A 26,300-nucleotide genomic window follows, 5' to 3' on the forward strand; every position below is an offset into this window, starting at 1 on the left:
CTACCGGAAGTTCCCAGACAAGTGTTTGCACTGCAATTGGCCAGAATTGCACACTTCCTCTGGACAATCTTCGCCACAAAAAGCTAGAAGAATTTAAACCTCTTCTAACTTCTAGGTAACTATTGTAAACACCCAGACCCACCCCCATGGGACTCCCCTCATACCCTAACCACCTCCACAAGTATTCCACTCCCAACCTCCAATATCACTACCCTTCCATCCCCGACTTCTGAATCCCCACCCCCTTGACCTCTGATACCCCCATCCCATGCCCTAAACGCCTGACCTCCCACCCCCAACTTCTAACCATCCCACCCCTCCAACCCCTTCTGAGCTCCGACCCCAACAGGCACCCACCCCACCTTCCGAACCCCCAACATCCAACCTCTCCACCACCTCACAACCTACCGACATCCGACCCCGACCTCTGATCCCCCGACCTCCAATCCCCCACCTACCACCCGAACCTCGCTGATCTCTGACCAGCCCCCCACACCTCCATCCTCTGATCCCATCCACCCCCCAAACACTATCCACTTACTTTCTCCCTGGCCTGTCAATTTCCCAGGCCCTTTAAACCTATCGGCTTTATTGCTGTAAAAAAGAGGGCATAGCCTCCTTGAATCCGCCAAAGCTGCACTTTGCTGGGCCTGCGATATATCTTAGGATGCAGGCCCCAAGCAGCTCTGGCAATCCGAAGTGTCGGCATAATTTTGAAGGCCAAGTATGTACGTACTTATTTCTTCTCTTTCTGATGCTAGTTGGAAATTACTTCCAAGCTCCAAGGCATTGTAACTGGGGGATTCACCAAAGGTGCGCTGGGGAACCCATCCCAGATGTTTGCAGGTAAGGATTGCACAGCAGTTGCCTGGGAAGTGCTAACTTCCCTTGGGCGAGTGCCCTGCACTGGGAACCATCTGATTTAAATCGCAACCTTCAGAAGGTTCTGACTGGGTTACCCAGTCTCAATAGTTACCCAGAAAAAGATAGGCGCGATTGGTGGACCTGGGAGAGGACAGGAAATGGGCCCTAACCATGATTTCACGCTGGCTGGGCAATTAACAGCCAGTGTGAAACACACACTGAGAAAGGCTTGGCGCAGTTGGTGGGAGTGGGAAGATGGAGGGCGCTGAGGTCATCGCAGGTGCTGGTGAGCACTTCCAGTGAGCTCCCTGAAGGCAGATAGCTGCCCCAGGGAGCTGCAGACGTCCACAGAATAAACAAAACAACAAAAATACTGCAAAATATGTCCATGCAGCACAATCAATCACCTGAAAGCATATCCCATAAAAAACCAGTCCCCACATATCTCTTTATTTTATTTCCCCACAGAGATTTCATCCTGCCCTGGATCGAGGTTTGAGCAAAAATGTAAAGGCCGCCTGGCTCATTGGCCCGTCCACCAACCGTAAAAGTGGACGGGCCTCGAAAAATCACTTTCAATTGCCTCCTTAATGGGCTTAATTGTCGGCGGGCGCACCTCTGACTGCCACACGCACCTGCCGAGTGAAATATCGCACAATGAGGTTGGGACATTCGCCCTACATCATCTCACGCTATTTCATAGCCGGACTGGTCAGGCACGTGCCCACCCACGAGACGTACAAATCTGGCCATAGGAGCATTAAAACCCCTTCTAACTTCTGGGTCACTGTGGTACAGACCCACACCAAACCCTCATGGGACTCCCCCACACCCCCAAACTCCTCCCGCCCCATAATTGCCCTCCCCACTGCGACTCCTCACCCCCACAAAGGCTCTCCATCCCCATGGGATCCTCCGTCCATGGGAATCCCCCACTCCACCGGATTCCAGCTCCCCCCATGGGATTACTCCCTCCCCACGAACTCCCTCCATCATGGAACACACCCCCCCCACCATGAGTTTCCACCACTCCATTAGGACTCCCCTCCAAGGTCCGACTCCTGACTTTCCCCACCCCCTGGCTCCTAAGGCCCGAATTGAAACCCCCTTGCAAGGCCAAATCTGACATGAACACACACCCCCCCGCCACCCCCCCACTCCGAGGCCAACCTGACACCCTCCAAGGCCTAACCCAACCCAAACCCCACCAAGGCCTGACCCGACCACACCCCTCACCGAGACCTGACCCAACTCCCGACCGCCGTCTCCAAGGCACGACCCAACCCAACATAACCTGACCCCTTCCTGAGGCCCAACCCAACACGACACCCACCCCCCAAATCCAACGCCTGACCCGACCACCCCCTCACCAAGGTCCGTCCAGATCCGATCCCACCCACCCCCCTCCCCCGAACAAGGCCAAACTCCCCGGAGGTTCAGGTCCATTATGTCTAAACGAAAGAAAATTAAAAATCAATATTTATAATTAAACTGAACACCTTAAGAGCCTTGTCTAGTTTGTTTTCATTTCTCAAATACATTATTCATGAAATTGCTTTGATGTAAACGCTATGTCTTCTTTTGAGCTAAAGCAGCAAGCTGTTATCGGTCTTAGTCAGCATGGTTTCATCAAGGGGAGGTCATGCCTGACAAATCTGTTAGAATTCTTTGAGGAGGTAACGAGTAGGTTAGACAAAGGAGATCCAATGGATGTTATCTACTTGGGCTTCCAGAAGGCCTTTGACAAGGTGGCACACAGGAAGCTGTTCAGTAAGATAAGAGCCCATGGCGTTAGAGGCAAGGTTAGAGGCATGGATAGAAGATTGGCTGTCTGGCAGGAGGCAGAGAGTGGGGACAAGGTCCTTCTCAGGATGGCGGCCGGTCACTAGTGGAGTTCCGCAGGGGTCAGTGTTGGGACCACAACTTTTCACTTTATAAATAAGTGATCTAGATAAAGGAACTGAGGGCATCCTGGCTAAGTTTGCAGATGATACAAAGATAGGTGGAGGGACAGGTAGTATTGAGGAGGCTGGGAGGCTGCAGAAGGATTTGGACAGCTTAGGAGAATGGGCAAAGAAATGGCAGATGGAATACAACATGGGGAAGTCTGAGGTCATGCACTTTGGTAGGAAAAATAGAGGCATTCTAAATGGGGAGAGAATTCAGAAATCTGGAGTGCAAAGGGACTTGGGAGTCCTAGTCCAGGCTTCTCTTAAGGTTAACTTGCAGGTTGAGTCGGTAGTTAGGAAGGCAAATGCAATGTTGGCATTTATTTTGAGAGGACTAGAATATAAAAGCAGGGATGTGCTGCTGAGGCTTTATAAGACTCTGCTCAGACCACATTTAGAATATTGTGAGCAATTTTGGGCCCCGTATCTCAGGAAGGATGTGCTGGCCTTGGAGAAGGTCCAGAGCTGATTCACGAGAATGATCCCAGGAATGAAAGGCTTAACTTATGAGGAACATTTGAGGGCTCTCGGTCTATACTCGATGGAGTTTAGAAGGATGAGGGGGGATCTGATTGAAACTTACAGAATACTGAAAAGCCTGGATAGAGTGAACATGGGAAGATGTTTCCATTAGTAGGAGAGACTAGGACCCGAGGGCATGGCCTCAGAGTAAAGGGAAGACCTTTTAGAACAGAGATGAGGAGAAACTTCTTTAGCCAGAGAGTGGTGAATCTATGGAATTCATTGCCACAGAAGGCTGTGGAGGCCAGGTCATTGCGTGTATTTAAGATGGAGATAGATAGGTTCTTGATTGGTAAGGGGATCAAAGGTTACGGGGAGAAGACGGGAGAATGGGGTTGAGAAACTTATCAGCCATGATTGAATAGCAGAGCAGATTCAATGGGCCGACTGGCCTAATTTCTGCTCTTATGTCTTATGGTCTTATGGTCTTTGACCTGACAGTACATCTCCTCAAGCTCCACGTTACAATTCTGCAGCTTATGTTTCTCTTCCAACCACTAAACGCGACTTTATTCTACCAGTTTTTCAGCTTCCTCTTGTGCTCACTCTGCTTGGCTTCTTGCATTTTGTATCTTCTCTTTTAAATGCTCCAGCATTTCTCGCAGTTTGTTATTGGTCTGCAATAAATCATCCTTTGACTGTGATGTAGTGTTAAGCTGCTTCTGCCCTTCACTTTTTGAAGCACATACTGTTGGAGGTTTGACCTGAGATTCAGGATCTCCCTCTTGGATGCCCCCTCTGCTAAGTGTACAGATTGCAGTTTCAGCTCCTTTTCAGCTTGCATGTTATGTCCTGCTCAGTCTTCAGTATTTCCAGGTCAGCTATTGTATTCTCTAGTTCTAATTTTTCATCTTGGAAAGCTATACAATTTTGCAAATCTTCTTCTTTAGCTGCTTGAATTAGCGCTATTTCCTCTCCTGTCAAGAGCTCTTCATATCTCTCACTATTGGTCTTGAGAATTTCAATATCTGACTGCAACCGATTCATTTGGCTTTGCCTGTTATCTCTCCAAATAATGGAATTCATCCAAACTGTGGGCTATGTGACTCTGGCAATCACTTTCTTGCTTCTGATCAGAGGGTGATTTTCAATGGGTGTGCTACCTTCATTCTTCAGTGGTGCCTCCTTCATCTCTTGGTTTACTGAGATCAGCTGCAGCCTTTGCAACGGCTTACCCCAGGAAAGCAGGATCATTTAATTCTGTGATGTAGTATGTGCAGTTGATGTCTTTTCCTTTGCACGTCCCTCTGATTTGAGTTGTTGCTAGCTGTCCGATCTTAGTTTTCCCCTATGCCATTCAAATGCCATTGCTTGGTTTTGGTGCACCTTTCCTTGGGTAACTACTTTCTTTCAATTTTTCAGGAAAGATCTTCTGCTATAGTCTGAGTGGAATGGTATTGCTCAGTGTTCTGGTATCAAGTTTCAGATTTAGGTTTATGATTATGGGCATGTTTCTCACCCTCTTTCTGATCTGAATAGCTGTGTGAATTTCTTTTCCCTGAGAACTGTCACATCCAGATATGGCACATTGGTTTATCTCTATTGTGTTCTCAAACTAATCATTATCTTCCAGGGTATGGATGGTGTCTTTTCTGTTGCCCTGCCTCTGCCAACTTTTTAAAAAATCCATTTTCTTTCTTTTCTCGGTGATTTGGCCTTCCACAAGCTCTGCAGTTTGATCCATATGTGAACTCATGTGATCATCCACAACTCTCACAAATCTTTCTTTCTGTCTGTTGTGCATTATTTTGTAGCTTATTCACTGCATCAACTCTGCTGCCTTTCCCTTGACTTAACTAAAGGCTAGCTGCTTGGATAGTTGGCATCTTTATCTGTCCACTCATAGTTTAATGTGTTCTGGCAGTGACAGCAGCTGAAAAGCCAACCTTTCTTGCCCATCCCTAGTTGCCCTTGTTCAGGGGCATTTAAAAGTCAACCACATTGCTGTGGGTCTGAAGTCACATGTAAGCCAGCAGATTTCCTTCCATTATTGAACCAGATGAGTTTTTACGGCAATAGTTTCACGGTCATCATTAGACTTTTAACTCCAGATTTTTATTAGATTCAAATTCCACCATCTGCCATGGCAGGATTCGAAACCGGGTTCCCAAACCATTCCCCTGGGCCTCTGGATTACTAGACCAGTGACAATACCACTACGCCATTACCTTCCCCTATAACATTCTGTTAACTCTGTTTCTCTCTCCACAGATGCTGTCAGATCTGCTGAGTTTTTCCCAGCATTTTCTGTTTTTATTTCATATTTCCAACATCCACATTATATTGCTTTCATCTGAAATATTGTGAGCTTGTCCTGCCCAATTATGGCTTTTTGTACTTCAGGATGTGCAAAACCTCAAATGAGCTGATCTTCCAGTCTTTCACCCGTTTCCTTAAATTTACATTTGCTGGCTACATTCCTCAATTTCATTAAGAAATTAAGCTCACATGGTTCCTGCCTCAGGCTTTGAAATTCATATCACTGTATTTGGTGATTTAACTTTGGCTAGAGATGTGTGCTGAATTTCTCAAAGGTTTCATCTGGGTTTTTACTGTCATCCTCATTGAACTCACAGCTACTGAAAAGATCTAACCCTGGCTTGTCCAACTGGCAGCCAGCAGGCCACACTGTGGTTCGCAAAGCCTGTTTATGTGGTCCCACACTCACTGTTCAGAAACGGGTAAGATAGGCCAGTAAGTTCAAATTGCAGGTAAGTGAAATTCAAGATTTTGTAAGTGGCTACTCCTGCAATCAGCAGCAAATGAGGGACAGAGACAGTCTCTGATTGGAGGAGCAGCGAGCGCAGGCATGGTGAGTGTGTTGAGGGCTGTCAGGGCCTGGGGAGGGTGAAGATCCGAAGGGCCCAGGGAGAGCGAAGATAGGGCGGACCCAGGGGAGACGCAGGTGTGTGAGGGCAAGTGTGTGTGTGAGAGCGAGACTGTGCGCGTGTTTGTGTGTGTGTGTGTGTGTGTGTGTGTGTGTGTGTGTGTGTCTGTGCGCGAGAATGAGTGGGTGTGGGGAGTGAGATAGGGTGAGTAGGTGTGTGTGTGTGCGTGAATGAGAATAAGTGTGTGTGTGGGTGGGACGGAGAGTGAGTGTGTGAGTGTGTGTGGGTGGAATGAGAGTGTATGAGCGAGAGAGAATGAATGCATTATGGGAATGAAAGAGGGTGAGTGTGTGTGTGGGAGTTAGAGAGAGTGAGTATATTTGTGGGATAGAGAGAGCGTGAATGTGTGTACGAGTGAGAGAGAATGAGTGTGTGTGTGGGAGTGAGAGAAAGAGGCTGGAATTTTATGGCCCTGTCGTGGCGGGGATGGGGTGATAAAATGTGAAGAGTCATTCTAATCGCCACGTAAAATCCCGCTGCTGTAAAATTCCAGGGTGGGGGAGTGAGAGAGCGAGAGTGTGTGTGTGTGTGTTTGGGGAGGAGTGAGACAGTGAGTGTGTGTGGGGGAGTGAGAGAGTGAGTGCATGCGCGTACGTATGGTGAGAGGGTGAGTGTGTGGGGGAGTGAGAGAGTGAGTGCATGCGTGTGCGTACGATGAGAGTGTGTGTGTGTGTGTGTGTGGTGAGAGAGTGAGTGTGTGTGTGTGTGTGGTGAGAGAGTGGGTGTGTGTGTGGTGAGAGAGTGAGTGTGTGTGTGTGGTGAGAGAGTGAGTGTGCGTGTGTGTGTGGTGAGAGAGTGAGTGTATGTGTGTGGTGAGAGAGTGTGTGTGTGGTGAGAGAGTGAGTGTGTGTGTGTGGTGAGAGAGTGAGTGTGTGTGTGTGTGGTGAGAGAGTGAGTGTGAGTGTGTATGTGGTGAGAGAGTGAGTGTGTGTGTGTGGTGAGAGAGTGAGTGTGTGTGTGTGGTGAGAGAGTGAGTGTGTGTGTGGTGAGAGAGTGAGTGTGAGTGTGTATGTGGTGAGAGAGTGAGTGTTTGTGTGTGTGTGGTGAGAGAGTGAGTGTAAATGTATGTGGTGAGAGAGTGAGTGTGTGTGTGTGTGTGGTGAGAGAGTGTGTGTGCGGTGAGAGAGTGAGTATGTGTGTGTGGTGAGAGAGTGAGTGTGTGTGTGTGGTGAGAGAGTGAGTGTGTGTGGTGAGAGAGTGAGTGTGTGTGTGTGTGTGGTGAGAGAGTGAGTGTGCGTGTGTGTGTGGTGAGAGAGTGAGTGTATGTGTGTGGTGAGAGAGTGTCTGTGTGTGTATGTGGTGAGAGAGTGAGTGTGTGTGTGTGGTGAGAGAGTGAGTGTGTGTGTGTGTGTGGTGAGAGAGTGAGTGTGAGTGTGTATGTGGTGAGAGAGTGAGTGTATGTGTGTGGTAAGAGAGTGAGTGTGTGTGTGTGGTGAGAGAGTGAGTGTGTGTGTGGTGAGACTGTGTGTGTGTGTGTGTGTGTGTGTGGGTGTGTGTGGTGAGAGTGAATATGTGCGAGTGTGTGTGGTAAGAGTGAGAGTGTGTGTGTATGTGTGGTGAGAGTGTGTGCGTGTGTGTGTGTGTGGTGAGATAGTGTGTGTGTGTCTGTGGTCAGAGAGTGAGTGTGTGTGTGTGTGTGTGGTGAGAGAGTGTGTGTGTGGTGAGAGAGTGATTGTGTGTGTGTGTGGTGAGAGAGTGAGTGTGCGTGTGTGTGGTGAGAGAGTGAGTGTATGTGTGTGGTGAGAGAGTGTGTGTGTGTGGTGAGAGAGTGAGTGTGTGTGTGTGGTGAGAGTGAGTGTGTGTGTGTGTGGTGAGAGAGTGAGTGTGCGTGTGTATGTGGTGAGAGAGTGAGTGTATGTGTGTGGTGAGAGAGTGAGTGTGTGTGTGTGGTGAGAGAGTGAGTGTGTGTGTGTGGTGAGAGAGTGAGTGTGTGTGTGTATGTGGTGAGAGAGTGAGTGTTTGTGTGTGTGTAGGGAGAGAGTGAGTGTAAATGTGTGTGGTGAGAGAGTGAGTGTGTGTGTGTGTGGTGAGAGAGTGAGTGTGTGTGTGTGTGGTGAGAGAGTGACTGTGCGTGTGTGTGTGGTGAGAGAGTGAGTGTATGTGTGCGGTCAGAGAGTGTGTGTGTGTGTGGTGAGAGAGTGAGTGTGTGTGTGGGGTGAGAGAGTGAGTGTGTGTGTGTGGTGAGAGAGTGAGTGTGCGTGTGTATGTGGTGAGAGAGTGAGTGTATGTGTGTGGTAAGAGAGTGAGTGTGTGTGTGGTGAGAGAGTGAGTGTGTGTGTGTGGTGAGAGAGTGAGTGTGTGTGTGTGGTGTGAGAGTGAGTGTGTGTGTGGTGAGAGAGTGAGTGAGTGTGTGTGTGTGGTGAGAGAGTGTGTGTGCGGTGAGAGAGTGCGTGTATGTGTGTGTGGTGAGAGAGTGAGTGTATGTGTGTGGTAAGAGAGTGAGTGTGTGTGTGGTGAGAGAGTGAGTGTGTGTGTGGTGAGAGTGTGAGTGTGTGTGTGTGGTGAGAGAGTGAGTGTGTGTGTGTGGTGTGAGAGTGAGTGTGAGTGTGTGGTGAGAGAGTGAGTGAGTGTGTGCGTGTGGTGAGAGAGTGTGTGTGCGGTGAGAGAGTGCGTGTATGTGTGTGTGGTGAGAGAGTGAGTGTATGTGTGTGGTAAGAGAGTGAGTGTGTGTGTGTGTGGTGAGAGAGTGAGTGTGTGTGTGGTGAGAGTGCGTGTGTGTGTGTGTGTGTGTGGTGAGATAGTGCGTGTGTGTGTGTGGTCAGAGAGTGAGTGTGTGGTGAGAGAGTGTGTGTGTGGTGAGGGAGTGAGTGTGTGTGTGTGGTGAGAGAGTGAGTGAGTGTGTAAATGTGTGTTTGTGTGGTGAGAGAGTGAGTGAGTGTGTGTATGTGGTGAGAGAGTGAGTGTGTGTGTGGTGAGAGAGTGAGTGTGAGTGTGTATGTAGTGAGAGAGTGAGTGTGTGTGGTGAGAGAGTGAGTGTGTGTGTGTGTGTGGTGAGAAAGTGAGTGCGAGTGTGTATGTGGTGAGAGAGTGAGTGTGTGTGTGTGTGTGTGATGAGAGAGTGAGTGTGCGTGTGTCTGGTGAGAGAGTGAGTGTGTGTGTGTGTGTGTGTGGTGAGAGAGTGTGTGTATGGGGAGGGAGTGAGTGTGTGTGTGGTGAGAGAGTGAGTGTGTGTGTGGTGACTGAGTGTGTGTGTGTGGTGAGAAAGTGAGTGTGTGTGTGTGGTGAGAGAGTGAGTGTGTGTATGTGGTGAGAGAGTGAGTGTGTGTGTGTGTGGTGAGAGAGTGAGTGTGTGCGTGTGTGTGTGTGTGGTGAGAGAGTGTGTGTGTGTGTGTGTGTGGTGAGAGAGTGAGTGTGTGTTTGGTGAGTGAGTGTGTGTGTGTGGTGAGAGAGTGAATGTTTGCGCACGTGTGTGTGTGTGTGTGGTGAGAGAGTGATTGTGAGTGTGTGTGTGTGTGGTGAGAGAGTGTGTGTGTGTGTGGTGAGAGAGTGAGTGTGTGTGTGTGGTGAAAGTGAGTATGTGTGGTGAGAGAATGAGTATGTGTGGTGAGAGAGTGAGTGTGTGTGTGTGTGTGTGTGGTGAGAGAGTAGGTGTGTGTGTGTGGTGAGAGAGTGAGTGTGTGTGTGTGTGTGTGTGCGGTGAGAGAGTGAGTGTGTGTATGCGGTGAGAGAGTGAGTGTGTGTGTGTGGTGAGAGAGTGAGTGTGTGTGTGTGTGGTGAGAGAGTGAGTGTGTGTGTGTGCTGAGAGTATGTGTGGTGAGAGAGTGAGTATGTGTGGTGAGAGAGTGAGTGTGTGTGTGTGTGGTGAGAGAGTGAGTGTGTGTGTGTGGTGAGAGAGTGAGTGCGTGTGTTTGGTGAGAGAGTGTGTGTGTGTGTGTGTGTGTGTGGTGAGAGAGTGAGTGTGTGTGTGTGATGAGAGAGTGAGTGTATGTGTGTGTGTGTGGTAAGAGAGTGAGTGTGTGTGTGTGATGAGAGAGTGAGTGAGTGTGTGTGTGTGCTGAGAGTATGTGTGGTGAGAGAGTGAGTATGTGTGGTGAGAGAGTGAGTGTGTGTGTGTGTGGTGAGAGAGTGAGTGTGTGTGTGTGGTGAGAGAGTGAGTGCGTGTGTTTGGTGAGAGAGTGTGTGTGTGTGTGTGTGTGTGTGTGGTGAGAGAGTGAGTGTGTGTGTGTGATGAGAGAGTGAGTGTATGTGTGTGTGTGTGGTAAGAGAGTGAGTGTGTGTGTGTGATGAGAGAGTGAGTGTGTGTGTGTGTGTGGTGAGAGAGTGAGTGTGCGTGTGTGTGTGGTGATAGAGTGAGTGTATGTGTGTGGTGAGACTGTGTGTGTGTGTGTGCGGTGAGAGAGTGAGTGTGCGTGTGTATGTGGTGAGAGAGTGAGTGTTTGTGTGTGGTGAGAGAGTGAGTGTGTGTGTGTGGTGAGAGAGTGAGTGTGTGTGTGGTGAGAGAGTGAGTGTGGGTGTGTATGTGGTGAGAGAGTGAGTGTATATGTGTGTGGTGAGAGAGTGTGTGTGTGTGTGTGGTGAGAGAGTGTGTGGTGAGAGAGTGAGTGTGTGTGTGTGTGGTGAGAGAGTGAGTGTGTGTATATGGTGAGTGAGTGAGTGTGCGTGTGTGTGTGGTGAGAGAGTGAGAGTGTGTGTGTGTGTGTGTGTGTGGTGAGGGAGTGAATGTGTGCATGTGTGTGTGTGTGTGGTGAGAGAGTGAGTGTGTGTGTGTGTGGTGAGAGTGAGTGTGTGTGTGTGTGGTGAGAGTGTGTGTGTATGTGTGTGTGTGGTGAGAGAGTGAGTGTGTGTGTGTGTGGTGAGAGAGTGTGTGTGTGGTGAGAGAGTGTGCGTGTGGTGAGAGAGTGAGTGAGTGTGTGTATGTGTGTGTGTGGTGAGTGAGTGTGTGTATGTGGTGAGAGAGTGAGTGTGTGAGTGTGGTGAGAGAGTGAGTCTGTGTGTGTGTGGTGAGAGAGTGAGTGTGAGTGTGTATGTGGTGAGAGAGTGAGTGTGTGTGTGTGGTGAGAGAGTGAGTGTGTGTGTGTGGTGAGAAAGTGAGTGTGAGTGTGTATGTGGTGAGAGAGTGAGTGTGTGTGTGTGTGTGATGAGAGAGTGCGTATATGTGTGTCTGGTGAGAGAGTGAGAGTGTGTGTGTGTGGTGAGAGAGTGTGTGTGTGGTGAGAGAGTGAGTGTGTGTGTGTGGTGAGAGAGTGAGTGTGTGTGCGTGTAATGAGAGAGTGAGTGTGTGTGTGTGTGGTGAGAGAGTGAGAGTGTGTGTGTGATGAGAGAGTGTGTGTGTGTGTGTGTGTGGTGAGAGAGTGAGTGTGTGTGTGGTGACAGAGTGAGTGTGTGTGTGTGGTGAGAGAGTGAGTGTGTGTGTGTGTGGTGAGAGAGTGAGTGTGAGTGTATATGTGGTGAGAGAGTGAGTGTGTGTGTGTGTTTGGTGAGAGAGTGAGTGTATGTGTGTGTGGTGAGAGAGTGAGTGTGTGTGTGTGTGTGTGTGTGTTTGGTGAGAGAGAGAGTGAGTGTGTGTGTGTGGTGAGAGATTGAGTGTGTCTGTGTGTGTATGGTGAGAGAGTGAGTGTGTGTGTGATGAGAGAGTGTGTGTGTGTGTGTGGTGAGAGAGTGTGTGTGTGTGTGGTGAGAGAGTGTGTGTGTGGTGATGGAGTGAGTGCGTGTGTGTGGTGAGAGAGTGAGTGAGTGTCTATATGTTTGTGTGTGTGGTGAGAGAGTGAGTGAGTGTGTGTATGTGGTGAGAGAGTGAGTGTGTGTGTGTGGTGAGGGAGTGAGTGTGTGTCTGTGGTGAGAGAGTGAGTGAGTGTGTATGTGTGTGTGTGTGTGGTGAGAGAGTGTGTGAGTGTGTATATGTTTGTGTGTGTGGTGAGAGAGTGAGTGTGTGTGTGTGTGGTGAGAGAGTGAGTGTGTGTGTGGTGAGAGAGTGAGTGAGTGTGTGTGTGTGGTGAGAGAGTGTGTGTGCGGTGAGAGAGTGCGTGTATGTGTGTGTGGTGAGAGAGTGAGTGTATGTGTGTGGTAAGAGAGTGAGTGTGTGTGTGGTGAGAGAGTGAGTGTGTGTGTGTTGAGAGTGAGAGTGTGTGTGTGTGGTGAGAGAGTGAGTGTGTGTGTGTGGTGTGAGAGTGAGTGTGAGTGTGTGGTGAGAGAGTGAGTGAGTGTGTGCGTGTGGTGAGAGAGTGTGTGTGCGGTGAGAGAGTGCGTGTATGTGTGTGTGGTGAGAGAGTGAGTGTATGTGTGTGGTAAGAGAGTGAGTGTGTGTGTGTGTGGTGAGAGAGTGAGTGTGTGTGTGGTGAGAGTGCGTGTGTGTGTGGTGAGATAGTGCGTGTGTGTGTGTGGTCAGAGAGTGAGTGTGTGGTGAGAGAGTGTGTGTGTGGTGAGGGAGTGAGTGTGTGTGTGTGGTGAGAGAGTGAGTGAGTGTGTAAATGTGTGTTTGTGTGGTGAGAGAGTGAGTGAGTGTGTGTATGTGGTGAGAGAGTGAGTGTGTGTGTGGTGAGAGAGTGAGTGTGAGTGTGTATGTAGTGAGAGAGTGAGTGTGTGTGGTGAGAGAGTGAGTGTGTGTGTGTGTGTGGTGAGAAAGTGAGTGCGAGTGTGTATGTGGTGAGAGAGTGAGTGTGTGTGTGTGTGTGTGATGAGAGAGTGAGTGTATGTGTGTCTGGTGAGAGAGTGAGTGTGTGTGTGTGTGTGGTGAGAGAGTGTGTGTGTGGTGAGAGAGTGAGTGTGTCTGTGTGTTGAGAGAGTGAGTGTGTGTGTGTAATGAGAGAGTGTGTGTGTGTGGTTTGAGAGTGAGTGTGTGTGTGTGGTGAGAGAGTGAGTGTGTGTATGTGGTGAGAGAGTGAGTGTGTGTGTGTGTGGTGAGAGAGTGAGTGTGTGCGTGTGTGTGTGTGTGGTGAGAGAGTGTGTGTGTGTGTGTGTGTGGTGAGAGAGTGAGTGTGTGTTTGGTGAGTGAGTGTGTGTGTGTGGTGAGAGAGTGAATGTTTGCGCACGTGTGTGTGTGTGTGTGGTGAGAGAGTGATTGTGAGTGTGTGTGTGTGTGGTGAGAGAGTGAGTGTGTGTGTGGTGAGAGAGTGTGTGTGTGTGTGGTGAGAGAGTGGGTGTGTGTGTGTGGTGAAAGTGAGTATGTGTGGTGAGAGAATGAGTATGTGTGGTGAGAGAGTGAGTGTGTGTGTGTGTGTGTGTGGTGAGAGAGTAGGTGTGTGTGTGTGGTGAGAGAGTGAGTGTGTGTGTGTGTGTGTGTGCGGTGAGAGAGTGAGTGTGTGTATGCGGTGAGAGAGTGAGTGTGTGTGTGTGGTGAGAGAGTGAGTGTGTGTGTGTGTGGTGAGAGAGTGAGTGTGTGTGTGTGCTGAGAGTATGTGTGGTGAGAGAGTGAGTATGTGTGGTGAGAGAGTGAGTGTGTGTGTGTGTGGTGAGAGAGTGAGTGTGTGTGTGTGGTGAGAGAGTGAGTGCGTGTGTTTGGTGAGAGAGTGTGTGTGTGTGTGTGTGTGTGTGTGGTGAGAGAGTGAGTGTGTGTGTGTGATGAGAGAGTGAGTGTGTGTGTGTGTGTGTGGTGAGAGAGTGAGTGTGTGTGTGTGATGAGAGAGTGAGTGTGTGTGTGTGTGTGGTGAGAGAGTGAGTGTGCGTGTGTGTGTGGTGATAGAGTGAGTGTATGTGTGTGGTGAGACTGTGTGTGTGTGTGTGCGGTGAGAGAGTGAGTGTGCGTGTGTATGTGGTGAGAGAGTGAGTGTATGTGTGTGGTGAGAGAGTGAGTGTGTGTGTGTGGTGAGAGAGTGAGTGTGTGTGTGGTGAGAGAGTGAGTGTGGGTGTGTATGTGGTGAGAGAGTGAGTGTATGTGTGTGTGGTGAGAGAGTGTGTGTGTGTGTGTGGTGAGAGAGTGTGTGGTGAGAGAGTGAGTGTGTGTGTGTGTGGTGAGAGAGTGAGTGTGTGTATATGGTGAGTGAGTGAGTGTGCGTGTGTGTGTGGTGAGAGAGTGAGAGTGTGTGTGTGTGTGTGTGTGTGGTGAGGGAGTGAATGTGTGCATGTGTGTGTGTGTGTGGTGAGAGAGTGAGTGTGTGTGTGTGTGGTGAGAGTGAGTGTGTGTGTGTGTGGTGAGAGTGTGTGTGTATGTGTGTGTGTGGTGAGAGAGTGTGTGGTGAGAGAGTGAGTGTGTGTGTGTGTGGTGAGAGAGTGAGTGTGTGTATATGGTGAGTGAGTGAGTGTGCGTGTGTGTGTGGTGAGAGAGTGAGAGTGTGTGTGTGTGTGTGTGGTGAGGGAGTGAATGTGTGCATGTGTGTGTGTGTGGTGAGAGAGTGAGTATTTGTGTGTGTGGTGAGAGTGAGTGTGTGTGTGTGTGGTGAGAGTGTGTGTGTGCGTGTGTGTGGTGAGAGAGTGAGTGTGTGTGTGTGTGTGTGTGGTGAGAGAGTGTGTGTGTGGTGAGAGAGTGAGTGTGTGTGTGGTGAGAGAGTGAGTGAGTGTGTGTATGTGTGTGTGTGGTGAGTGAGTGTGTGTATGTGGTGAGAGAGTGAGTGTGTGAGTGTGGTGAGAGAGTGAGTCTGTGTGTGTGTGGTGAGAGAGTGAGTGTGAGTGTGTATGTGGTGAGAGAGTGAGTGTGTGTGTGTGGTGAGAGAGTGAGTGTGTGTGTGTGGTGAGAAAGTGAGTGTGAGTGTGTATGTGGTGAGAGAGTGTGTGTGTGTGTGTGTGTGATGAGAGAGTGAGTGTATGTGTGTCTGGTGAGAGAGTGAGTGTATGTGTGTGTGTGTGGTGAGAGAGTGTGTGTGTGGTGAGAGAGTGAGTGTGTGTGTGTGGTGAGAGAGTGAGTGTGTGTGTGTGTAATGAGAGAGTGTGTGTGTGTGTGTGGTGAGAGAGTGAGAGTGTGTGTGTGATGAGAGAGTGTGTGTGTGTGTGTGTGTGGTGAGAGAGTGAGTGTGAGTGTGTGTGTGGTGAGAGAGTGAGTGTGTGTGTGTGGTGAGAGAGTGAGTGTGTGTGTATGTGGTGAGAGAGTGAGTGTGTGTGTGTATGTGGTGAGAGAGTGTGTGTGTGTGTTTGGTGAGAGAGTGAGTGTGTGTGTGTGTGTGGTGAGAGAGTGAGTGTGAGTGTATATGTGGTGAGAGAGTGAGTGTGTGTGTGTGTTTGGTGAGAGAGTGAGTGTATGTGTGTGTGGTGAGAGAGTGAGTGTGTGTGTGTGTGTGTGTGTGTGTTTGGTGAGAGAGAGAGTGAGTGTGTGTGTGTGGTGAGAGATTGAGTGTGTCTGTGTGTGTATGGTGAGAGAGTGAGTGTGTGTGTGATGAGAGAGTGTGTGTGTGTGTGTGGTGAGAGAGTGTGTGTGTGTGTGGTGAGAGAGTGTGTGTGTGGTGATGGAGTGAGTGCGTGTGTGTGGTGAGAGAGTGAGTGAGTGTCTATATGTTTGTGTGTGTGGTGAGAGAGTGAGTGAGTGTGTGTATGTGGTGAGAGAGTGAGTGTGTTTGTGTGGTGAGGGAGTGAGTGTGTGTCTGTGGTGAGAGAGTGAGTGAGTGTGTATGTGTGTGTGTGTGGTGAGAGAGTGAGTGAGTGTGTGTGTGGTGAGAGAGTGAGTGTATGTGTGTGGTAAGAGAGTGAGTGTGTGTGTGGTGAGAGAGTGAGTGAGTGTGTGTGTGTGGTGAGAGAGTGTGTGTGCGGTGAGAGAGTGCGTGTATGTGTGTGTGGTGAGAGAGTGAGTGTATGTGTGTGGTAAGAGAGTGAGTGTGTGTGTGGTGAGAGAGTGAGTGTGTGTGTGGTGAGAGTGTGAGTGTGTGTGTGTGGTGAGAGAGTGAGTGTGTGTGTGTGGTGTGAGAGTGAGTGTGAGTGTGTGGTGAGAGAGTGAGTGAGTGTGTGCGTGTGGTGAGAGAGTGTGTGTGCGGTGAGAGAGTGCGTGTATGTGTGTGTGGTGAGAGAGTGAGTGTATGTGTGTGGTAAGAGAGTGAGTGTGTGTGTGTGTGTGGTGAGAGAGTGAGTGTGTGTGTGGTGAGAGTGCGTGTGTGTGTGTGTGTGTGTGGTGAGATAGTGCGTGTGTGTGTGTGGTCAGAGAGTGAGTGTGTGGTGAGAGAGTGTGTGTGTGGTGAGGGAGTGAGTGTGTGTGTGTGGTGAGAGAGTGAGTGAGTGTGTAAATGTGTGTTTGTGTGGTGAGAGAGTGAGTGAGTGTGTGTATGTGGTGAGAGAGTGAGTGTGTGTGTGGTGAGAGAGTGAGTGTGAGTGTGTATGTAGTGAGAGAGTGAGTGTGTGTGGTGAGAGAGTGAGTGTGTGTGTGTGTGTGGTGAGAAAGTGAGTGTGAGTGTGTATGTGGTGAGAGAGTGAGTGTGTGTGTGTGTGTGTGATGAGAGAGTGAGTGTATGTGTGTCTGGTGAGAGAGTGAGTGTGTGTGTGTGTGTGTGGTGAGAGAGTGTGTGTGTGGTGAGAGAGTGAGTGTGTCTGTGTGTTGAGAGAGTGAGTGTGTGTGTGTGTAATGAGAGAGTGTGTGTGTGTGTGTGTGTGTGTGTGTGGTGAGAGAGTGAGTGTGTGTATGTGGTGAGAGAGTGAGTGTGTGTGTGTGTGGTGAGAGAGTGAGTGTGTGCGTGTGTGTGTGTGTGGTGAGAGAGTGTGTGTGTGTGTGTGTGTGGTGAGAGAGTGAGTGTATGTGGTGAGAGTGTGTGTGTGTGTGGTGAGAGAGTGAATGTGTGCGTGTGTGTGTGTGTGTGTGTGGTGAGAGAGTGATTGTGTGTGTGTGTGTGTGTGTTGAGAGAATGAATGTGTGTGTGGTGAGAGAGAGTGTGTGTGTGTGGTGAGAGAGTGGGTGTGTGTGTGTGGTGAAAGTGAGTATGTGTGGTGAGAGAATGAGTGTGTGTGGTGAGAGAGTGAGTGTGTGTGTGTGTGTGTGTGGTGAGAGAGTGAATGTATGTGTGTGTGGTGAGAGAGTGAGTGTGTGTGTGTGTGTGGTGAGAGAGTGAGTGTATGTGGTGAGAGAGTGAGTGTGTGTGTGTGGTGAGAGAGTGAGTGTGTGTGTGTGTGGTGAGAGAGTGAGTGTGTGTGTGTGCTGAGAGTATGTGTGGTGAGAGAGTGAGTATGTGTGGTGAGAGAGTGAGTGTGTGTGTGTGTGGTGAGAGAGTGAGTGTGTGTGTGTGGTGAGAGAGTGAGTGTGTGTGTTTGGTGAGAGAGTGTGTGTGTGTGTGTGTGTGTGTGGTGAGAGAGTGAGTGTGTGTGTGTGATGAGAGAGTGAGTGTATGTGTGTGTGTGTGGTAAGAGAGTGAGTGTGTGTGTGTGATGAGAGAGTGAGTGTGTGTGTGTGTGTGTGGTGAGAGAGTGAGTGTGCGTGTGTGTGTGGTGATAGAGTGAGTGTATGTGTGTGGTGAGACTGTGTGTGTGTGTGTGCGGTGAGAGAGTGAGTGTGCGTGTGTATGTGGTGAGAGAGTGAGTGTATGTGTGTGGTGAGAGAGTGAGTGTGTGTGTGTGGTGAGAGAGTGAGTGTGTGTGTGGTGAGAGAGTGAGTGTGGGTGTGTATGTGGTGAGAGAGTGAGTGTATATGTGTGTGGTGAGAGAGTGTGTGTGTGTGTGTGGTGAGAAAGTGTGTGGTGAGAGAGTGAGTGTGTGTGTGTGTGGTGAGAGAGTGAGTGTGTGTATGTGGTGAGTGAGTGAGTGTGTGTGTGTGTGTGGTGAGAGAGTGAGTGTGTGCGTGTGTGTGTGTGTGGTGAGAGAGTGTGTGTGTGTGTGTGTGTGGTGAGAGAGTGAGTGTGTGTTTGGTGAGTGAGTGTGTGTGTGTGGTGAGAGAGTGAATGTTTGCGCACGTGTGTGTGTGTGTGTGTGGTGAGAGAGTGATTGTGAGTGTGTGTGTGTGTGGTGAGAGAGTGAGTGTGTGTGTGGTGAGAGAGTGTGTGTGTGTGTGGTGAGAGAGTGGGTGTGTGTGTGTGGTGAAAGTGAGTATGTGTGGTGAGAGAATGAGTATGTGTGGTGAGAGAGTGAGTGTGTGTGTGTGTGTGTGTGGTGAGAGAGTATGTGTGTGTGTGTGGTGAGAGAGTGAGTGTGTGTGTGTGTGTGGTGAGAGAGTGAGTGTGTGTATGTGGTGAGAGAGTGAGTGTGTGTTTGTGTGGTGAGAGAGTGAGTGTGTGTGTGTGTGGTGAGAGAGTGAGTGTGTGTGTGTGCTGAGAGTATGTGTGGTGAGAGAGTGAGTATGTGTGGTGAGAGAGTGAGTGTGTGTGTGTGTGGTGAGAGAGTGAGTGTGTGTGTGTGGTGAGAGAGTGAGTGAGTGTGTGTGGTGAGAGAGTGTGTGTGTGTGTGTGTGTGTGTGGTGAGAGAGTGAGTGTGTGTGTGTGATGAGAGAGTGAGTGTGTGTGTGTGTGTGTGGTAAGAGAGTGAGTGTGTGTGTGTGATGAGAGAGTGAGTGTGTGTGTGTGTGTGTGGTGAGAGAGTGAGTGTGCGTGTGTGTGTGGTGATAGAGTGAGTGTATGTGTGTGGTGAGACTGTGTGTGTGTGTGTGCGGTGAGAGAGTGAGTGTGCGTGTGTATGTGGTGAGAGAGTGAGTGTATGTGTGTGGTGAGAGAGTGAGTGTGTGTGTGTGGTGAGAGAGTGAGTGTGTGTGTGGTGAGAGAGTGAGTGTGGGTGTGTATGTGGTGAGAGAGTGAGTGTATATGTGTGTGGTGAGAGAGTGTGTGTGTGTGTGTGGCGAGAGAGTGTGTGGTGAGAGAGTGAGTGTGTGTGTGTGTGGTGAGAGAGTGAGTGTGTGTATGTGGTGAGTGAGTGAGTGTGTGTGTGTGTGTGGTGAGAGAGTGAGAGTGTGTGTGTGTGTGTGTGTGTGGTGAGGGAGTGAATGTGTGCATGTGTGTGTGTGTGTGGTGAGAGAGTGAGTGTGTGTGTGTGTGGTGAGAGTGAGTGTGTGTGTGTGTGGTGAGAGTGTGTGTGTATGTGTGTGTGTGGTGAGAGAGTGAGTGTGTGTGTGTTTGGTGAGAGAGTGTGTGTGTGGTGAGAGAGTGTGCGTGTGGTGAGAGAGTGAGTGAGTGTGTGTATGTGTGTGTGTGGTGAGTGAGTGTGTGTATGTGGTGAGAGAGTGAGTGTGTGAGTGTGGTGAGAGAGTGAGTCTGTGTGTGTGTGGTGAGAGAGTGAGTGTGAGTGTGTATGTGGTGAGAGAGTGAGTGTGTGTGTGTGGTGAGAGAGTGAGTGTGTGTGTGTGGTGAGAAAGTGAGTGTGAGTGTGTATGTGGTGAGAGAGTGAGTGTGTGTGTGTGTGTGATGAGAGAGTGAGTGTATGTGTGTCTGGTGAGAGAGTGAGAGTGTGTGTGTGTGGTGAGAGAGTGTGTGTGTGGTGAGAGAGTGAGTGTGTGTGTGTGGTGAGAGAGTGAGTGTGTGTGTGTGTAATGAGAGAGAGTGTGTGTGTGTGTGTGGTGAGAGAGTGAGAGTGTGTGTGTGATGAGAGAGTGTGTGTGTGTGTGTGTGTGGTGAGAGAGTGAGTGTGTGTGTGGTGAGAGAGTGAGTGTGTGTGTGTGTGGTGAGAGAGTGAGTGTGAGTGTGTATGTGGTGAGAGAGTGAGTGTATGTGTGTGGTGAGAGAGTGAGTGTGTGTGTGTGTGTGGTGAGAGAGTGAGTGTGAGTGTATATGTGGTGAGAGAGTGAGTGTGTGTGTGTGTGGTGAGAGAGTGAGTGTATGTGTGTGTGGTGAGAGAGTGAGTGTGTGTGTGTGTGTGTGTTTGGTGAGAGAGTGAGTGTGTGTGTGTGTGTGTGTGGCGAGAGAGTGAATGTGTGCGTGTGTGTTTGTGTGTGTGTGGTGAGAGAGTGAGTGTGTGTGTGTGTGTATGGTGAGAGAGTGAGTGTGTGTGTGATGAGAGAGTGTGTGTGTGTGTGTGGTGAGAGAGTGTGTGTGTGTGTGGTGAGAGAGTGTGTGTGTGGTGATGGAGTGAGTGTGTGTGTGTGGTGAGAGAGTGAGTGAGTGTCTATATGTTTGTGTGTGTGGTGAGAGAGTGAGTGAGTGTGTGTATGTGGTGAGAGAGTGAGTGTGTGTGTGTGGTGAGGGAGTGAGTGTGTGTCTGTGGTGAGAGAGTGAGTGAGTGTGTATATGTGTGTGTGTGGTGAGAGAGTGAGTGAGTGTGTGTGTGTGGTGAGAGAGTGTGTGTGTGGTGATGGAGTGAGTGTGTGTGTGTGGTGAGAGAGTGAGTGAGTGTGTATATGTTTGTGTGCGTGGTGAGAGAGTGAGTGAGTGTGTGTATGGGGTGAGAGAGTGAGTGTGTGTGTGTGTGTGGTGAGAGAGTGAGTGTGTGTGTGTGTGTCTGGTGAGAGAGTGAACGTGTACCTGTGTGTGTGTGTGTGTGTGTGTGTGGTGAGAGAGTGAGTGCGAGTGTGCATGTGGTGAGAGAGTGAGTGTGTGTGTGGTGAGAGAATGAGTGTGTGTGTGTGATGAGAAAGTGGGTGTGAGTGTGTATGTGTGTGTGGTGAGAGAGTGAGTGTGTGTGTGTGGTGAGAGTGTGTGTGTGTGTGGTGAGAGAGTGTGTGTGTGTGTGGTGAGAGAGTGAGTGTGTGTGTGTGTGTGTTTGGTGAGAGAGTGCGTGTGTGTGTGTGTGTGTGTGTGTGTGGCGAGAGAGTGAATGTGTGCATGTGTGTTTGTGTGTGTGTGGTGAGAGAGTGAGTGTGTGTGTGTGTATGGTGAGAGAGTGAGTGTGTGTGTGATGAGAGAGTGTGTGTGTGTGTGTGGTGAGAGAGTGTGTGTGTGTGTGTGTGTGTGGTGAGAGAGTGTGTGTGTGGTGATGGAGTGAGTGTGTGTGTGTGGTGAGAGAGTGAGTGAGTGTCTATATGTTTGTGTGTGTGGTGAGAGAGTGAGTGAGTGTGTGTATGTGGTGAGAGAGTGAGTGTGTGTGTGTGGTGAGGGAGTGAGTGTGTGTCTGTGGTGAGAGAGTGAGTGAGTGTGTATGTGTGTGTGTGGTGAGAGAGTGAGTGAGTGTGTGTGTGTGGTGAGAGAGTGTGGCTGTGGTGATGGAGTGAGCGTGTGTGTGTGGTGAGAGAGTGCGTGAGTGTGTATATGTTTGTGTGTGTGGTGAGAGAGTGAGTGAGTGTGTGTATGGGGTGAGAGAGTGAGTGTGTGTGTGGTGAGAGAGTGAGTTTGTGTGTGTGGTGAGAGAGTGAGTGTGTGTGTGTGGTGAGAGAGTGAGTGTGTGTGTGTGTGTAATGAGAGAGTGTGTGTGTGTGTGTATGGTGAGAGAGTGAGAGTGTGTGTGTGTGTGTGTGTGTGTGTTTGGTGAGAGAGAGAGTGAGTGTGTGTGTGTGGCGAGAGAGTGAATGTGTGCGTGTGTGTTTGTGTGTGTGTGGTGAGAGATTGAGTGTGTCTGTGTGTGTATGGTGAGAGAGTGAGTGTGTGTGTGATGAGAGAGTGTGTGTGTGTGTGGTGAGAGAGTGTGTGTGTGTGTGGTGAGAGAGTGTGTGTGTGTGTGGTGAGAGAGTGAGTGTGTGTGTGTGGTGAGAGAGTGAGTGTGTGTGTGTGTGTGGTGAGAGAGTGTGTGTGTGTGTGTATGGTGAGAGAGTGAGAGTGTGTGTGTGATGAGAGAGTGTGTGTGTGTGTGTGTGTGGTGAGAGAGTGAGTGTGTGTGTGGTGAGAGAGTGAGTGTGTGTGTGTGGTGAGAGAGTGAGTGTGTGTGTGTGTGGTGAGAGAGTGAGTGTGAGTGTGTATGTGGTGAGAGAGTGAGTGTATGTGTGTGGTGAGAGAGTGAGTGTGTGTGTGTGTGTGGTGAGAGAGTGAGTGTGAGTGTATATGTGGTGAGAGAGTGAGTGTGTGTGTGTGTGTGGTGAGAGAGTGAGTGTATGTGTGTGTGGTGAGAGAGTGAGTGTGTGTGTGTGTGTGTGTGTGTTTGGTGAGAGAGAGAGTGAGTGTGTGTGTGTGGCGAGAGAGTGAATGTGTGCGTGTGTGTTTGTGTGTGTGTGGTGAGAGATTGAGTGTGTCTGTGTGTGTATGGTGAGAGAGTGAGTGTGTGTGTGATGAGAGAGTGTGTGTGTGTGTGTGGTGAGAGAGTGTGTGTGTGTGTGGTGAGAGAGTGTGTGTGTGGTGATGGAGTGAGTGCGTGTGTGTGGTGAGAGAGTGAGTGAGTGTCTATATGTTTGTGTGTGTGGTGAGAGAGTGAGTGAGTGTGTGTATGTGGTGAGAGAGTGAGTGTGTGTGTGTGGTGAGGGAGTGAGTGTGTGTCTGTGGTGAGAGAGTGAGTGTGTGTGTGTGGTGAGAGAGTGAGTGAGTGTGTGTGTGTGGTGAGAGAGTGTGTGTGTGGTGAGGGAATGACTGTGTGTGTGTGGTGAGAGAGTGAGTGAGTGTGTATATGTGTGTGTGTGTGGTGAGAGAGTGAGTGAGTGTGTGTGTGTGGTGAGAGAGTGAGTGTGTGTGTGTGTGTGGTGAGAGAGTGAGCGTGTATGTGTGTGTGTGGTGAGAGAGTGAATGTGTGCGTGTGTGTGTGTGTGTGTGTGGTGAGAAAGTGAGTGTGAGTGTGTATGTGGTGAGCGAGTGAGTGTGTGTGTGTGGTGAGAGAATGAGTGTGTGTGTGTGATGAGAAAGTGGGTGTGAGTGTGTATGTGGTGAGAGAGTGAGTGTGTGTGTGTGGTGAGAGTGAGTGTGTGTGTGTGGTGAGAGAGTGTGTGTGTGTGTGGTGAGAGAGTGAGTGTGTGTGTGTGTGTGTTTGGTGAGAGAGTGAGTGTGTGTGTGTGTGTGTGTGTGTGGCGAGAGAGTGAATGTGTGCGTGTGTGTTTGTGTGTGTGTGGTGAGAGAGTGAGTGTGTGTGTGTGTGTATGGTGAGAGAGTGAGTGTGTGTGTGATGAGAGAGTGTGTGTGTGTGTGTGGTGAGAGAGAGTGTGTGTGTGTGTGTGTGTGGTGAGAGAGTGTGTGTGTGGTGATGGAGTGAGTGTGTGTGTGTGGTGATAGAGTGAGTGAGTGTCTATATGTTTGTGTGTGTGGTGAGAGAGTGAGTGAGTGTGTTTATGTGGTGAGAGAGTGAGTGTGTGTGTGGTGAGGGAGTGAGTGTGTGTCTGTGGTGAGAGAGTGAGTGAGTGTGTATGTGTGTGTGTGGTGAGAGAGTGAGTGAGTGTGTGTGTGTGGTGAGAGAGTGTGGCTGTGGTGATGGAGTGAGCGTGTGTGTGTGGTGAGAGAGTGCGTGAGTGTGTATATGTTTGTGTGTGTGGTGAGAGAGTGAGTGAGTGTGTGTATGGGGTGAGAGAGTGAGTGTGTGTGTGGTGAGAGAGTGAGTTTGTGTGTGTGGTGAGAGAGTGAGTGTGTGTGTGTGGTGAGAGAGTGAGTGTGTGTGTGTGTGTAATGAGAGAGTGTGTGTGTGTGTGTATGGTGAGAGAGTGAGAGTGTGTGTGTGTGTGTGTGTGTGTTTGGTGAGAGAGAGAGTGAGTGTGTGTGTGTGGCGAGAGAGTGAATGTGTGCGTGTGTGTTTGTGTGTGTGTGGTGAGAGATTGAGTGTGTCTGTGTGTGTATGGTGAGAGAGTGAGTGTGTGTGTGATGAGAGAGTGTGTGTGTGTGTGTGGTGAGAGAGTGTGTGTGTGTGTGGTGAGAGAGTGTGTGTGTGGTGATGGAGTGAGTGCGTGTGTGTGGTGAGAGAGTGAGTGAGTGTCTATATGTTTGTGTGTGTGGTGAGAGAGTGAGTGAGTGTGTGTATGTGGTGAGAGAGTGAGTGTGTGTGTGTGGTGAGGGAGTGAGTGTGTGTCTGTGGTGAGAGAGTGAGTGAGTGTGTATATGTGTGTGTGTGGTGAGAGAGTGAGTGAGTGTGTGTGTGTGGTGAGAGAGTGTGTGTGTGGTGATGGAGTGAGTGTGTGTGTGTGGTGAGAGAGTGAGTGAGTGTGTATATGTTTGTGTGCGTGGTGAGAGAGTGAGTGAGTGTGTGTATGGGGTGAGAGAGTGAGTGTGTGTGTGTGTGTGGTGAGAGAGTGAGTGTGTGTGTGTGTGTCTGGTGAGAGAGTGAACGTGTACCTGTGTGTGTGTGTGTGTGTGTGTGGTGAGAGAGTGAGTGCGAGTGTGCATGTGGTGAGAGAGTGAGTGTGTGTGTGGTGAGAGAATGAGTGTGTGTGTGTGATGAGAAAGTGGGTGTGAGTGTGTATGTGTGTGTGGTGAGAGAGTGAGTGTGTGTGTGTGGTGAGAGTGTGTGTGTGTGTGGTGAGAGAGTGTGTGTGTGTGTGGTGAGAGAGTGAGTGTGTGTGTGTGTGTGTTTGGTGAGAGAGTGCGTGTGTGTGTGTGTGTGTGTGTGTGGCGAGAGAGTGAATGTGTGCATGTGTGTTTGTGTGTGTGTGGTGAGAGAGTGAGTGTGTGTGTGTGTATGGTGAGAGAGTGAGTGTGTGTGTGATGAGAGAGTGTGTGTGTGTGTGTGGTGAGAGAGTGTGTGTGTGTGTGTGTGTGTGGTGAGAGAGTGTGTGTGTGGTGATGGAGTGAGTGTGTGTGTGTGGTGAGAGAGTGAGTGAGTGTCTATATGTTTGTGTGTGTGGTGAGAGAGTGAGTGAGTGTGTTTATGTGGTGAGAGAGTGAGTGTGTGTGTGGTGAGGGAGTGAGTGTGTGTCTGTGGTGAGAGAGTGAGTGAGTGTGTATGTGTGTGTGTGGTGAGAGAGTGAGTGAGTGTGTGTGTGTGGTGAGAGAGTGTGGCTGTGGTGATGGAGTGAGCGTGTGTGTGTGGTGAGAGAGTGAGTGAGTGTGTATATGTCTGTGTGTGTGGTGAGAGAGTGAGTGAGTGTGTGTATGGGGTGAGAGAGTGAGTGTGTGTGTGGTGAGAGAGTGAGTGTGTGTGTGTGGTGAGAGAGTGAGTGTGTGTGTGTGGTGAGAGAGTGAGTGTGTGCGTGTGTAATGAGAGAGTGTGTGTGTGTGTGTGTAGTGAGAGAGTGAGAGTGTGTGTGTGTGTGTGTGTGTGTTTGGTGAGAGAGAGAGTGTGTGTGTGTGTGTGGCGAGAGAGTGAATGTGTGCGTGTGTGTTTGTGTGTGTGTGGTGAGAGATTGAGTGTGTGTGTGTGTGTATGGTGAGAGAGTGAGTGTGTGTGTGATGAGAGAGTGTGTGTGTGTGTGTGGTGAGAGAGTGTGTGTGTGTGTGGTGAGAGAGTGTGTGTGTGGTGATGGAGTGAGTGTGTGTGTGTGGTGAGAGAGTGAGTGAGTGTCTATATGTTTGTGTGTGTGGTGAGAGAGTGAGTGAGTGTGTGTATGTGGTGAGAGAGTGAGTGTGTGTGTGTGGTGAGGGAGTGAGTGTGTGTCTGTGGTGAGAGAGTGAGTGAGTGTGTATGTGTGTGTGTGTGGTGAGAGAGTGAGTGAGTGTGTGTGTGTGGTGAGAGAGTGTGTGTGTGGTGATGGAGTGAGTGTGTGTGTGTGGTGAGAGAGTGAGTGAGTGTGTATATGTTTGTGTGTGTGGTGAGAGAGTGAGTGAGTGTGTGTATGGGGTGAGAGAGTGAGTGTGTGTGTGTGGTGTGAGAGTGAGTGTGTGTGTGTGTGTGTGGTGAGAGAGTGAACGTGTACCTGTGTGTGTGTGTGTGTGTGTGTGGTGAGAGAGTGAGTGTTAGTGTGCATGTGGTGAGAGAGTGAGTGTGTGTGTGGTGAGAGAATGAGTGTGTGTGTGTGATGAGAAAGTGGGTGTGAGTGTGTATGTGTGTGTGGTGAGAGAGTGAGTGTGTGTGTGTGGTGAGAGTGTGTGTGTGTGTGGTGAGAGAGTGTGTGTGTGTGTGTGGTGAGAGAGTGAGTGTGTGTGTGTGTGTGTTTGGTGAGAGAGTGTGTGTGTGTGTGTGTGTGCGGCGAGAGAGTGAATGTGTGCATGTGTGTTTGTGTGTGTGTGGTGAGAGAGTGAGTGTGTGTGTGTGTGTATGGTGAGAGAGTGAGTGTGTGTGTGATGAGAGAGTGTGTGTGTGTGTGTGTGGTGAGAGAGTGTGTGTGTGTGTGTGTGTGTGGTGAGAGAGTGTGTGTGTGGTGATGGAGTGAGTGTGTGTGTGTGGTGAGAGAGTGAGTGAGTGTCTATATGTTTGTGTGTGTGGTGAGAGAGTGAGTGTGTGTGTGTGGTGAGGGAGTGAGTGTGTGTCTGTGGTGAGAGAGTGAGTGAGTGTGTATGTGTGTGTGTGTGTGGTGAGAGAGTGAGTGAGTGTGTGTGTGTGGTGAGAGAGTGTGTGTGTGGTGATGGAGTGAGTGTGTGTGTGTGGTGAGAGAGTGCGTGAGTGTGTA

General features: G+C 49.7%; 1 long non-coding RNA gene across 1 annotated transcript in view; it reads left to right on the plus strand.

Moving 5' to 3' along the window:
- Positions 1-39: 39 nt before the first annotated feature.
- LOC121271387 overlaps positions 40-26,300 on the plus strand; it is a 319,729-nt gene continuing 293,468 nt past the window's right edge. The window contains exons 1-2 of the long non-coding RNA XR_005941709.1: positions 40-115; positions 762-846. This is a non-coding gene — a long non-coding RNA (uncharacterized LOC121271387). The remainder of the gene's footprint in view (positions 116-761; positions 847-26,300) is intronic.

This window comes from Carcharodon carcharias, chromosome 2 (assembly GCF_017639515.1).
Source record: "Carcharodon carcharias isolate sCarCar2 chromosome 2, sCarCar2.pri, whole genome shotgun sequence".
In the NCBI taxonomy this organism is placed as follows: domain Eukaryota; kingdom Metazoa; phylum Chordata; class Chondrichthyes; order Lamniformes; family Lamnidae; genus Carcharodon; species Carcharodon carcharias.